At 46.8% G+C, this 15,080-nt stretch overlaps 1 pseudogene; it reads left to right on the top strand.

Moving 5' to 3' along the window:
- Window positions 1-893: 893 nt before the first annotated feature.
- Window positions 894-9,818, top strand: LOC114615395 (annotated as a pseudogene).
- The last annotated feature ends 5,262 nt before the right edge of the window (window positions 9,819-15,080 follow it).

The raw sequence follows: 15,080 nt of genomic DNA, 5'->3' as shown, positions 1-15,080 counted from the left end.
TCTCTCTCTCTCTCTCTCTCTCTCTCTCTCTCTCTCTCTCGCACGCACGCACGCACACACACACATGCCAGCATCTCCCTTCCTGGAGGCATCAAGTCTCTACAGGATTAGGTGCATCCTCTCCCACTGTGCCCAGACAAGGCAGTCAGTCCTGTGTTACATATGTGCCAGGCCATGGACCAGCCCATGTATGCTCTTTGGTTGGTGGCTTAGTCTCTGGGAGCTCCCAGGAGTCCCGGATAGTTAATACTGTTGGTCTTCCTATGGGGTTGCCATACCCTTCAGCTCCTTCAATCCTTTCCTTTACTCTTCCATAGGGGTCCCCACCTCAGTCCAATGGTTGGCTGTAAGTATCTGCATCTGTCTCAGTCAGCTGCTGGTAGAACCTTTCAGAAGACAGCCATGCTAGGCATGGCATCAATAACAGTATCCGGGTTTGGTGCCTGCGCATGGGATGGATCTCAAGTTGGGCCGGTCATTGGATAGCCTTTCTTCAGTCTCTGCCCCGTTTTTGTCCCTGCATTTCCTTTAGACAGAAACAATTCTGGATCAAACTAAGTCCAGAAAGCAGCAGATTTTCATCCATTTTACAAAGGCCTTGAGATAGCAGCACCTCTGTTCTTTAGCTCCCTCTAGGAACCCTTGGCAAACTACAAGGGGTAGCCTACAGCCACCAGACTCCAGGTTTCTGCTTCCCTTAGTATATTTGTCGTTCATGGGGGCTGGAGGGCGTCACTAAACCAACATACATATGATTCATATATATGTTCATCAGGCAAAATGAGTAATTAAATCATAAAAAGTTCTCTGAGTAGTTTACATCTTCTTGACGTGACTTTTTTTTTTTCTTTTTGTTTATACATTCATTTTACATCTTGGTTAACTTCTAAACTATGTGGAGTACCGAGGCTCGTAAGGGAGACGAGAGCGAGCATTTGGAGCGAGGTTGGAGGCGGGAATCGCACACCAAGGGAAGCCCAGCCATGGGTCTGTTCCACCTTAAGAGACGCCAGCCTCTCCCCGCTCGGAGCAAGCTCTCGGCTCCGCCCACCCCGGTGTCAGCCCGGCCCGGAACGCGGAGGAGAGCGGCGACGAATGGAAAGATCCGCGCCCCCGGCTGTGGCTGCGGGCCGAGCGTCCCGGGCTGAGAGCGCAGCGTGAGCTCGGAGATAGGCCCGCGAGCCACTGCGAAGGAGGCTGGGACGGGGACCGCAGGGCCGTCTCGGGTGGGCGCCAGGGGACCAAACTGGATCCAAGATAGACCCGGAGGCTGGCAACACGGACTGTACAAACTTGAAACTTCCCTGGTGACCGGACGCCCAGCGTCAAGTCATTTCCAAAAAAGGGGGAACATGTGGGGGGGGTCACCCCCATGCCTTTCCTTTGTCCTGATTGGTGGAGATGAGGATGGGCCGGGCCCTGGGCTGCTCGAGGATTGGCCACCTGGGTAGTCCATCAAAGGATGACGGGGTGAAGGGTGGCCATTTGGGGAGGAAGTGAAGGTTATTTTGGTACCTCTTCCCCCAGTTACTGATTGGTGGAGGTTTGCCGTGATGTAAAACAGTATAAAAATGTCCATAAAGGCATGGGGCTTATTGGTCGGTCTCCCAGGGAGGAATTCTAGGGTGGACGGTGAAGAGCCAGCCTACGCTGCTTTTGTAGAGGAGGACAAAATGGGTTGACACCCGGAAATGAGTTAGGAAGGGAACTCAGGGAAAGTGAGGGAAACCGGCTCATCTACTTTGCCCTCACAAAGGTCATTTCCTGCCTGGGATCGATAGTTTCCTGTTTACTTACTCCTGGGGAGGGAGCGCGTACACTGGCTTCCTGGAGTATACCCGATATTCACACTTAACTTTTGAGCCCAGGCTTCCCTTTTAGTTACGGTACCAACGAGGATGAATGAGATGGAGAAAAAGAGAAGCATAGGATTTATCTCCATGTAGAGAACGAAAATGGAATGGGGCTGGAGATTGTCTTCATGCACACAAGACAAAACTAGATGTGGTAGCGCCCACCTGTGATCCCAGCATTTAAAGAGGTGGAAGCAGGATGTTCAGAAGTACAAAGTCATCCTGGACTACATAGAGAGTTAGAAGCAAGTCTGGATTAAATTTGACGCTGGGCGGGGGCTTGGGGGGGTGATGGATGAGTTTGGGACAACGGCAGGTTAGTCTCTGAATTTGAGACTAGCCTGCTCTAACACAACGAGATCCAGGACAGCGCAGTTAGACGTAAATAAATAAATAAATAAATAAATAAATAAATAGGTCTGAAAAAAGCGTTACTCTGAAACTTTCCTGCATAGGACTGTCTTGTGTCCAGGGACAGGCAGTGAATTCATTCACAGGTGGTGACCCCCTGCTGGAGTGAGAAGACAAAGTATGGGGGGAGAATATTATTTTTAAAGGTAGCTTTGCATATCTTATGAAACCTCCCTCTTTAAATTCTCACCTAACCACTTGGGTTAATTCAGCCATAACTTCAGAAATGGGTCTCTTCCCAAGTCTTCTGGGGAAAAACAAAATGTTTGTTTTCATGGAAACAGTATCATCATAGCCCGTGGGTCTGATTTCATTGTGTAAGGAAGGCTGTGTTTCAAGGTGCCACCTCCCTTGTCCTTCGATTACAGGCCTATACCACAGTGTCTCCTTTATAAAGTGCTGGGGATAAATCTCAAGACTTCAAGCATGCTAGGCAAGCACTGTACCGAGCCAGTCTCTACTGGTTTCGGTTTTGGGTTTCCTTAATAGGCAAAGATCTTTAAAATTTGAAGCAAGATTGCCCCTCAAGCTACTTTCCTGAAAAATGGAAGGCACAATGTTATGAAAAAGCTGCCCTCTACAATCAGCGAATAACAAACATGTTTCGCCTGGGTGAGGATAGAAGCTAGAAAGAACTTCCTGTCTGAGAAAAGTACCCATGCTGTGTTCATATGGAATCATTTGTCTCCCGGCACAAATGGCAGTTTTTCTTCCCCTAGTTTTCTTTAAACTAAATTTCCGGGCATGCTTTAACATTTCTCTGAAAACTGCACTGTTCAAAATAGAACCAGGAGCATAGTCCAGTGCTTGACGAACCTGGGTAAAAGCATGGGCAGTCCCAAGCACCGCAAACTAATACTAATGAATAAATATCCACATGTCCCATCTTTCCACCCACCATAGGACACTGCAAGAACTATCAGTCAGGAGTCTAAAATTGACATTTTCTACCTATCCTAAGGGATCCCATATCCGCACAATTCTTCTAGATTCTTCTAAACCCAAGCGGTTTCCAGACTGTATACTAAGAATGGGGAAGTTCGCTCGTTCAGTAAAGTGCTTGCCCCAAAAACATGTCTGAGTTTGATTCCCAGAATCCACATTATAAACCAGCCAAGATGGTCAATGCTTCTAATCCCAGAACTGGGAGGCAAAGAAAAGGAAATACCTGCCACTCACTAGCCTGATCAGAGAGCCTCAGGACAGTGGTAAACCACATTTCAAAGGAGGTGAGGCAGATGGCATTTCTGAGGATGATACTCAAGAGTGTTGTCTGGTCTCCACACGAATGCATGCATACACACACACTTGTGCACCAAAAGTGCACTGTCACAAACATGCATACACACACACACAAGTACTTGCGTTACAAAACAACTAGAGTATATACCATACTTTTCTTTAGCATTGTAAAAGTAGTTTAGAAGCATGGTTTGTTATTTCTAATAGCAAGACTATGGATGGGGAAATAATTACTGAAGCTATAGATAATTATTGCACATGGTTATGCCAAAAGGAAACAAAAATGTTTGATTTCTTCAAGAATTTTTAAGAAGTACTTTATTTCCAGTGATGTTAAATAAACTGTGCAAGAACAAAAACTTCTTTTTGGTTAATTATAAATAAACTCAGCGTAATCACTTTCATTTTCATTTTACCCAGTGAACCAAAGTAAAAGATTTTGGACAGATCAGGGCAGAAGAGTTAGTAATTCTTAGTCAAAAACCAAGCCTAAGAGAATTGTTCTAATCACAGATCCAAGTCCACCGACATGGGCAGTATTGTTTCATCCCCTGTGGTACTGGGAAGCTAGCCCCAGAGTCCTGAGGATGCTAGACAAGCATTCTACGGCTAAGCTACACCCTTAGTCTATAGACAGTACCTTGATGGATAAGAACATCCGACCCTGGCCTGGGGATAGCTTAGCAGTTCAGAACAAGACCTCTGTTCAGTTTCCAGAACCCATCAAGGAGACCCTGATTTGGTTCTCAGCAACCATGAAGCCATTCACAATCTCCTGTAACTGCAGTTCTAGGAGACTTTTTGATGTCCTCGGGTTTCTACATACAACTGTCTGTAACTCCAGTTCCAGAGGATTTGACACTCTCTTCTGACCTGTGTGAGCATTCATCTGGTGCACAGACATACATGCAAGCAAAACACCCTACACATAATAGTGATTATGTGCATTAATTAATTCATAATTAAATTTTGAAAAGAAGACAATGAACTTGAGATTTTGAGTCAGATAGAACCTTGGACCCTAGGGAAATCTTTAGTTCACTGAAGTCTTGTGCCCTCTTCTAAAACAATAATAGTTGTCAACTTCTTTTATAGCTAGAGACCCAAAAACCACCTATAAGACCTCAAAAGACTAGCGAGGGGAGGGGGAGAGAAAGCCAGGGTGTGGTGGCTCACACCTTTAATCTCAACACTTAGGGGGCAGAGGCAGGCAGAATTCGAGGACAGCCTAGTCTATCTGAGTTCTAAGACAGCCAGAGCTTCACAGAGAAACCCTGTCTCCAAAAAAAAACCAAAACAAACACTCTGTGTGTGTGTGTGTGTGTGTGTGTGTGTGTGTGTGTGTGTATTTCTCATTGCAATGAGTGTTTACGGGGAGAGGTGAGGGAGTTTGCTTAGCTGTGCATTACTTGTCAGAGTAACAGTTACATTATTTGGCAGAGTAGGTTGCAGTGAACAGGAAGGGCCTTATGTAGAAAAGGTTTAATGACAGGGACTAGGTGCTTACAAAATTGTTGCAAGTGCTGCAGCATCTTAGAAATGACTCCAACGATTCAACTACTAAACTACCAGGGAAGCCTCCGAGGATGCGGAATCAGCACCATATTGCTAACATTGTTAACTTGATGAACCCACTGAGCTGTGTTGTGATCCAGGTATCAGAAGGCTAATGTTGTTGCTACTATGGCCTTGACAACCAACTATGCCCACAAAGTAATAGTGATTAGTCCTGGAATGGTAGACTAAAGCCGGCACTATCCCATAGTCACGCTGGCTAGCCGCGGGTGCTTTATTTTACAGTCCATATCTGTAAAGTATGCAGATCATAATTTGTAGCTAAAAAAAAATCCTAGCTGCTTTTATTATTTTCCTCCATATAATTCCAATAAGTAGTCTTTTGACAATTTTCAGCACCTTCTTTGTACCGAACTTTGTATGGGATACTTCAACAGCTGGAAGGCGCATCAGGCTCTTGTCCCTGTTGCCAAGACCCAGGTTGTCCAGGACTATTCTGTGTAGTGCCAGGGAAGTGTTAGTAATTCCTCTCTCCCAAAAAAAAAAACAGACAGGAGCCAAACACAGCAGGGTCTTTATTCTATTCTAGCTAGCTCGGGCCCCTCAGCACACCACCGTCAAGTAGGACAGTTTTTGGTGGAGAGGAGCACCGAACATCTATTGGGGCAAGGTTTTATAATAAGCAGTAAGCATGGGCAGGGTGGAAGTGTGCAAGCATCTAAATGGGAAACTTCTGTGGCCTTTGCATAATTGGCTGGTGCTGGGAATCAAATCATAAACTTAATTTCTATTTACCTCTGCATTGGTGGTTGTTGGGCAGGGGGTGGAATTGTAACCTGGGGGTGCAGATCTGTTGGGGTTATAAACTGGAGATGCAGGCCTTGTTGGGGGGTGAGCATAGAGACACCAGTTAGGCTCGAGTTTTGTTGAGGGGTAACTTGGAAACTAATGCTAGGTACCGGCCTGTTAGTTTACCTGAATTCAAACTTAGATGAGGCTCTCTAAAATGGAGTTTGAATTTAAAAGATTTAGCTTCTCATCTGTACTTAGCAATGAAGAACCACTCCTTAGTTCTATAAAAATTGAGATAGTACATCACCCTACTTCCTGCCTACAAGAACCATAAGAGAGAGCCGAATGACGGTACACAGCTAGTTCTTGGGACGTAGAGGCAAGAATGACCTAGAACTCCTGACTTCCTGCCTCTTCCTCAAAAGGGCTAGGATCATAGGTGTAGGCCACCACAGCTGGCCTTTAGATTTCTTCTGTCTCAGAAATGCTACAACATTCGTCATTCGTGTTTCCCCAACTTCCTTTCAGCTAAAGTATTCTGAACTTTCCTAACCATTTGCCCTACTGTGGTCTGGAGAGCTGGTTTGAAGGGTAAGAGCACTCGCTGCTCTTGAAGGAGACCCTGATTTGGTTCTCAGCACCCATGAAGCCATTCACGATCTCCTGTAACTCCAGTGCCAGGGGGACTCTTCTGATGTCCTCAGGTTTCTGCATGTGTAAGTACGCTCAGGCACCCACACATACACATAAAAATAGGTTTCTTTTAATTAGCCATATCAGACTGCTCCTGAGCAATGACTCTTACGTTTAGACCACCTCCGAATCTGTGTGTTCCACAAAGTCACAGAGACATCTCTCAAAGTACCCTTAGTATTTGCTAGTGTCTTATCGTGCTGATTCTAAAATGAGTGTTCATTGAACTGAAATTAAGAGAAACCTAATGATTCAGCCTTTTCTCACCTTGATTTTTTTAAAAAAACTTTTATTTATTTTGAAGAAGGGTCTCACTGCAGACAACGGACGACTCAGCAGCTGAGAGGTGCTCCTGATCAAGGAGTGGGTAGAGACGAACTTGAAGCAGGCATACATTTTCAGGGGTGAGGGGCCAAGGCAGGAGAGCTGCTCCCAGTGTAGAGAAGACAGAGAGGTGATCATCTGTTTATTCACCAATCAGGAGGGATGGAAAACAATTTTTACAAAACACTGAGACTGGAGATGCTTGACCACGCCATCACCCATCTGACTGGGCATGAAAATCAGAATCTGAACACACAGTGCACAGTACCCACAACAGAGCACATCCTGCTCTTCCAGGGGATCTGACTGTAGCTCCAGCACCCAGGAATGTCACCTCACAACTGACTCAGGTCCAGCTCCATGAAAATCTGATGACACCTCTCTCTACTGAAGGCACCCATACCCACTTAGATACTCATACACATAATTAAAAATAACCATAAAGCATAAGCTTCAAAATGCTAGCTACCCCCAGTTTTCACGATAAGGGTTCAATTTAAAAAAAAAATAACAAAGGCAGGGCTAGTGAGATGGCTCATTGGTTAAGAGCACTGACTGCTCTTCTGGAGGTCATGAGTTCAAATCCCAGCAAACACATGGTGGCTCAATACCATTCCTAATGAGACCTGATGCCCTCTTATGGGGTGTCCAAAGAAAACTACAGTGTACTTACATATAATAAAAACCTTTGGGCCAGAGCGAGCAGGCCGGAGCAAGCAGACTGGAGAGAGAGGGAGAGGGAAGAGGAAAAAAAAAAAAAAAAAACAAGCACCAGGCATGGTGTCACATGCGTTTGATCCCAGCACTCAGGAGGCAGAGGCAGGTGGATCTCTGTGAGTTAGAGGCCAGCCTGGTCTACAAAGTGAATTCTAGGACAGTCAGGGCTTGTTACAAAGAAACCCCATCTCGAAAAACCATTAATAATGATAATAGAATGTCTCAACTGACAAAGCACCATAAGATCAGTCATGGATGGACCTTGAAGTCTCAAAAAGAGGTTAGATGTGAGGTAAGCACGAAAGCCACGGCAGTATCTTGGAAGCTGTGTCCCTGATGAGCACAGCGCCCCTCTGTGGTTAATTCTCAGGCTGCAGGTGGGCTGTTCCTGCCAGATCAAGGACTAAGATCCCAGAGCATTTTTAAACAGGTGTGTACTATCCTCCCAGACCTCAGCCTCATTATACCGCTGTTTACGCTGAAGTCTTCACTCCCCCGGCTTTGTGGCTTTTCTTAGGGGACTGTGAGGGAAGTACTCTGAAAGGCAATACTTTAGCCTGTGAACATGCCACTTACATCATAGTCATAGAAACTTTTAAAACTTAATTTATTTACCCTACATCCCTACCACAGTTTCCTGTCCTCTCCTCCCAGGCCTTCCTCCGTAAAAGAAGCCACGATGCAGTATCCACCATGATGCCGCCAGTTTCGAGTCTCTTCAGCGGTTCTTAGTGGCAGCCCACCTCATCTCTCATCGGAGCGCCTGCTTGCTTTGCTAGGTTAACCTCTCCTTGAATTGTGTCAAGGACACAATTAACTCAGTTCAAGAACCAAGGCTGTAAGATAGCTCAGCAGGAAAAGGCACCTTCTGCCCTATCTGAGCCAGTTCAGTACCCTCAACCCACATGGTAAGAGGAGGAAACCAACTCCCACAAGATGTCTTCCGGGCTCCACACGCACTTCGTAAAGGTGTTAATAGAGTCAAGAGCCAGGCAGTGATGACGTAAGCCTTTAATCCCAGCACAAGGGAGGTAGAGGCAGGCAGATCTCTGAGTTTGAGGCCACCCTGGTCTAAGGATACACAGAGAGACCCTATCTCCAAAAACAAAACAAAAAAGCCAAGGACCTTGTAACACCTTCTTGAATTAATCTCTGTTAAATATACGTGTGAGACAGAATCACTGAGGGATATAATGTAGACCTATGTTGTTTTCGATAAATATTGCCAGTTTTCCAAACATTTCCAGGGAGGGGTGTGTGGGGGGGTCCCATTTATCCATCTATATATCCATTAACAATGTACGAACTACGTGTGGTGGTTCTGAGTTTGAGCCAGCATTTGAGACTGGGACAGGATGACTGCTACTACTTCAAGGCTAGTCTGTGGTACAGAGTGAGACCCAGTCCAAAAAAGGCCAAAACCGGGGCTGGAGAGATGGCTCAGCTGTTCAAAACTCTTGGTGCTCTTCCAGAGAGCGGGGAGGGGGTGCAGGGGGCAGGAGGGGAGACAGAGAGAGACAGAGGGGGCAGGGGGGAGAGAGAATAATTTTTTTTAAAGGCAAAACCAGTATCCACTAGCAGCCTTCAGATGAAAATATAGGACTCTCAGCTTTTCCTGCATCATGCCTGCCTAGATGCTGCCCTGCTCCCACCTTGATAATGGACTGAACCTCTAAACCTGGTAGATGTGAACACTGACCAGAGGAGATGCAGCACAGGATTATGGAGAAAACAGCAGAGCACTTCCAGGAGGCTGTCAAGGAAAACAAACTACACTTCAGGGCTGTAGACCCTGATGGTGATGGCCATGTGTCCTGGGATGAATATAAAGTGAAGTTTTTGGCAAGCAAAGGCCACAGTGAGAGGGAGATTGCTGATGCCATCAAGAACCATGAGGAGCTCAAAGTGGATGAGGAGGACCAGGATGGCAATAAGCAGTTGTCTCTGTGTGAGTTCACCTCCCTACCTGTGGGTACTGTTGAGAACCAGCAAGGCCAAGACATTGATGACAACTGGGTGAAAGACAGGAAGAAAGAGTTTGAGGAACGGATTGACTCTAACCATGATGGGATTGTGACCATGGAGGAGGTAGAGAACTACATGGACCCCATGAATGAATACGATGCCCTCAGTGAAGTCAAACAGATGATTGCCATTGCTGATGAGAACCAGAACCACCACCTGGAGCCTGAGGAGATGGTCAAGTACAGTGAGTTCTTCACTGGCAGCAAACTGATGGACTATGCCCGCAATGTGCATGAGGAGTTCTGAGGATGCCCCTCAGCTGGGGCCAGGTCGCCAGGATACTGTTTGACCCTTCCCACGCTTCGAGGAGGCTATGGTCCAGTGAGACCTATAGATGACTCGGTCCAGATTGGGTCTAAAATGCTATCTACCCTGTGTCTGCGGGCTACCATAGGCCCCGAAAAGTGCTGTTCCAGAACCTTCTTCTGTTGTGTCCATATGCTCTGGCTTAGCTCCTGCCATGGTATGGCCCAGGTTTATTAAAGATATGCTTAATAGGCCAAAAAAAAAAAGGCAAAACCAAAATTAAGTGTGATGGACCATACTTGAACCCTGCTATTCAGGAAGAGTTGAAGCTCTAAAGGGAGAGGCTTCTCCTACAGAAGTGTCACAGATTTGCTCCTGTGCTGGGGGAAAGGTTTCCCCAAAAAAAGTGTTACACCTCTGCTCTGGCAGGGGGAGTTTTCCCCAGCAAAAAGTGTTATACCCTGCTCTCAAAGGTACCCTGCAACCGGGAGCCAAGGAATACCACAAAGTTACACTGCACAACGAACTTCACACAAGAGATTTACGCCTCTGCTCCGGAGTGAAGCTACAGGGAAATGAGCAGAAAGCAAGGTTTACATAAGGGATTGTGGGGGTGGGGGTGGGGGGTAGGGGTAGAGCTTTTTAGGGTGGAGACTAGTGAGCTTTCAATTCCTGAGCCTGGAATTGGTGAGTTTTCCTGTTCAGAGATTGACAGGTTTCTTTTCTTTGGCTCTTGCTTGGGCCTGGGTTCAATTCAGGGGCAGGGTGTTTTTTCCTTTGGTCCTTTTACCCTATAGGATGATCAGGAATTTAAGGCCAAGCTCCACTACATAGCGAGTTTGGGGCCACTCTGGGCTATATAAAGACCCCATCTTTTAAAAAAAATATCCAAAATAATGTATGACAGTCCTATTCTTCTCTGCTCCTTGGCATTCCTTTCTTTCCCCTTCCTTCTCCCTTGTCTCGGCCTTCTGGTGCGTGCCTACTGGCATAGAGAGCTTTAATTTGAAGTTTCATAGAGATTTACTCAGTTGCACACCTTTGCACACGCATGTTTGTTCACTGCAGTGCCCTCTTTTTTTTTTTTTTTCTTTTTTTCTTTTTGAAACAGGGTTTCTCTGTGTAGTCCTGGCTGTCCTGCAACTCACCCTGTAGATCAGGCTGGTCTCGAACTCAGAAATCCATACCTGCCTCTGCCTCCCAAGTGCTGGGATTAAAGGCGCGCCACCTCTGCCCGGTTGCAGTACCCTCTTTGAGAGGTGCAATTCCGACCTGTATAAAAACCCTGTCAACCCCAGCTCCTCCTCACGGCTCCTCAAAAGCCACGTTATCTCGCCGACTTGGCCCGCAGTCCTTGCAAGCCTGGTCTTCCGCCTCCCAAACCTAGCCGTGTTGTCTGCTTGAGTACTACCCCACACAGCCACGGGGTAGCAGACCTTTATGATACTGAAGCGCCAAACCCGCACGGAGTCCTTTCGGAGAGGAAGGGGAGCACATGGGCTGTGAAGGGGCTCCCCAGCTCCTCCCACGGAGCTCTCTATGCCCCGTCCAGGGGGCGTAGAAGCGCGAGAGGCATCCGCCTCCCTTAAAGCAGCAATGTCAATACCCTCTTAAGGGAGGCGCGGAGGATGGCGGGGCCCAGGACATGAAGCCTCGGGGCGCTGACACGTTCGGGGACCCCAGAGTGCGGCTGATCGGTTGGTGGCCAGGTGAGCAGCAGGCCGCCCTGGAGGGGACCCTTGCCTCCGCGGTAAGTGGAGCGTGCAGGGTGGGCGCTGCGAGCAAGCGGGTGCCGAGCACGTTTTCCTCCGTCAACGGACCCTTCGGAACGGAAAGCGAGCTGGCGACGGCGCGGGGCTAACGGCTGCGACGGTGGCGGCGGCGGTGGCGGTGCTGTCACTCCGGCGCGGCGCCCGGAGCATAGCCGGGCTGCGAAGCGGGCGGTTGGGCAGAGCTCGGCACCGGGCAGCTGCGGGGATGGTGGGTGAGAGGCGGGAAGTCGAGGTGGGTGAAGGGTAGAGGGTGGAGGGTGTTCGGAATCGCCCCTGTTGGTGTTCACTGAGCACCTACTGGGTCCCAGGGCCCTCGGCCCGAGCACATGGCTAACAGCCCCGCCCTCCTGGACCTCACATCCTAGACAAATGAGTAGAGCGTAGATCATAGCGGGGAAAGCCTTTGTAAATGAAGATGGAAACGATCGACTTGGTCGAGGTACACCACTGAGCTCCATCCCCTTCCTTGTTACTTTTTGATACAGGGGCTCTCTGTGGCCTTGAACTCCCCCTGGTAACCCCAGGCTAGACTAGAACTGTAGATCCTCTTGCACTGGCCTCCAGAGTACCTAGAACTACAGGCCTGTGCCATCAGGTGTATAAATCTTCTCAAGGGAAATGTAACCGGATGAAGGAATCAGGACAGAACTGTGTGTTCCGCCAAGTGCAGGGTAGAGAAAGGTCTGAGACCTTTCTGAGAGTAACTTCACAGAGAGTGAGTCTCAAGTGAGTCCAGACAGAGGGAACTGGACCGCAGAGAGGAAAGAACTGTGCTAGCCATGAAAGACAGACGTCTGCTAGGGTCTTAAGCCAGAGAGAAATGGGCTTTTTCTTAGCAAATTTGTGTGTAATTCAGTAAGTGAGTGACTTACTCCCTAAGTGTTTGAGAAACAAGAAAGGCTAACTGCCCTGGGCAAAATGGTCACAGTTTCTCCCAGTTTAACACATAAGCATGTGTTAAACTATTCTGTGAGTTAGTCACTTTAACATTTTTTTTTTTCACGAAGTACTGGGGATTGACCACATGCTAGGTTAGTGTTCCCCTGCTTAGCTATCTCTACCCCCACCACCCCACCGTGTGTGTGTGTGTGTGTGTGTGTGTGTGTCTGTGTGTGTGTGTGTAGGGGGCGTCTCCCTTTAGCTTGTAGGATTTGGTTCCTTCCTTCTCTATTGGGTTTCAGGGATCGAATTCAGGAATTCAGGTTGTCAGGTTTAGCAGCAAGCTACACTACAGAGCTCTACCCCCTCTTTTGTTTCTTTTTGAGGCAGGAACTCTCTGTGGCCTTGAACTCCCCCTTGTAACTTCAGAGTACCTAGAATTACAGTACCCACTGAACCATCTTGCCAGTCCCAGAAGCTCACTTTATTTTTTTTAAAGATTTATTTATTTATTATGTATGAATACACTGTAGCTGTCTTCAGACACACCAGAAGAGGGCATCAGATCTCATTACAGATGGTTGTGAGCCACCATGTGGTTGCTGGGATTTGAACTCAGGACCTCTGGAAGTGCAGTCAGTGCTCTTAACCACTGGAAGCTCACTTTAAAAAGCGTATTTATTTGATGTAGAAGGGCACTACAGGGCTATTCTGTGTTTTGCTTTTCCAAAATGAGAGTGACACAGAAGATAAGAAGGATAAAAAGTTCTCAGGAGAGAGAGATGAGGAAGGGACCAAAAGATGAGAAAAGGCAAAGAGAGCTTTGCCGCGGACTGTGGAGGCATATGCCCTCTGTCACAGCACCTGGGAAGCTGACACCAGACAGGCTGTGTAACTAGCCATACACACCAGCTCAGCAAAGGAAGGAAGAGGAGGAGGTATGGAGAGAGTGAGACAGTGTGGCCAAAGTCTCCAAACAAGCTAGTATTTTCACTTACTTCGTCTCAGCTGGCCTTCAAGGCCACCTGTCCCTGTCAGGAGAAGGAAGGTGGAGAAAGCAGACATGGTTGACACCTGGCTAAGCAGAATCATGATTTCTGACTGTTGCCTCTCAACGGAAATGGTCTGAACAAAGGTGAGGGTAAAAGAGGCAGATGTCTTCCCATGTTCTGTCTTGTCATCGTTTCTGGACACAGAGTCTCCCTGTGTAGTCCTCGCCATCCCAAAACTCCATGTAGACCAGGCTGACCTTGAACTCATGCTTCTCAGGGGCAAGACTGAAGGAGCTTCCGGGACTCTGGCTATTTCAAATACTTTAAACCTGTTGTTGTACATAGTTAAATCTATTTGCAATCATTGAAAACTGGAAACCGCAAATGTTCAACAAAAAGTGAATGTATAAATAACACATAACAGCCACGATTCTGTACTAGAGAAGCATCCATACAAGAAAAGAGGCTACCGAAGCAGAGCTGGGTTTGCTTGGTTTTTAGAAGATTTCAGTGTAACTTTTAAGCAATAGGGTTAAAGGTGCACCTGAGAGTGAGTATGGACTTCTCAAGGGAGAGATGCTCACGAACGCCTACTGGTCATACTTTAGCATAGCCAAATCTCTAAGCATGCTGAAGGCTTCAGCTGTAGCTCTTCAAATACTGTAACTCTTACATGACGAAATAAGCTGTATTAAATTACAGAATTTGTGATGGTAGAGAGATGGCTCAGTGGTTAAGAGCACTTGCTGCTCTTGCAGAGGACCTGGGTTCAGTTCCCAGCACGACATGGTGGCTCCTAACCATTCATCATAACTCCAGTTCTTTTTTTTGTTTTTTGTTTTTTGTTTTTGTTTTTGTTTTTTCGAGACAGGGTTTCTCTGTATAGTCCTGGCTGTCCTGGAACTCACTCTGTAGACCAGGCTGGCCTCGAACTCAGAGATCCGCCTGCCTCTGCCTCCTAAGTGCTGGGATTAAAGGCGTGTGCCACCACTGCCCAGCTATAACTCCAGTTCTAAATCTGACACCTTTGTTCTTTCTTGTGACCTCCCTGGGCACTGAACATGCATATAACAAACATACATACATACATGCAGGCCAGACTCTCATATACATAAAAAGTAACATTAATCTTTAAAAAAGAAGGAAATGGCAGAATTGGTGCCAGCCTATTCTAACTCACCTAACTCACTTCCTGTTCATTTTGCAGATGAAGAAACTGCTAGTTGGTGACATTACATGACTCAAAATCTAGAGGGTTTTTTGTTTGTTTGTTTGTTTGTTTTTTCGAGACAGGGTTTCTCTGTGTAGCCCTGGCTGTCCTGGAACTCGTTTTTTTTTATTTTGTTTTGTTTTGTTTTGTTTAATAGTATATTCAACTGTCTTTTTCTTTCCTCCACCTAAGACCCTTCACTTGTTAGTTAGCCTCCCCCACCTCCGGCGAGCAGTTGAACAAGGATCCCAGAATTGAATTTTTCTAACATATCATTAGAATGTTTGAAAACTCATCTCCCATATCAGAGTGCCCATTCATCCAGGGGGTCACTCACAGGCTCTTCTTTCAGGAAACTTAATTAGATAGAAGGAATAACTAAATAACTAATGACCAATTGCAATTCACA

Source organism: Grammomys surdaster, unplaced genomic scaffold (genome assembly GCF_004785775.1).
Source record: "Grammomys surdaster isolate TR1022 unplaced genomic scaffold, NIH_TR_1.0 126660, whole genome shotgun sequence".
Lineage (NCBI taxonomy): Eukaryota > Metazoa > Chordata > Mammalia > Rodentia > Muridae > Grammomys > Grammomys surdaster.
The sequence above is the reverse complement of the archived record's forward strand: the minus strand, read 5'-3'. Positions and strand labels throughout refer to the sequence as shown.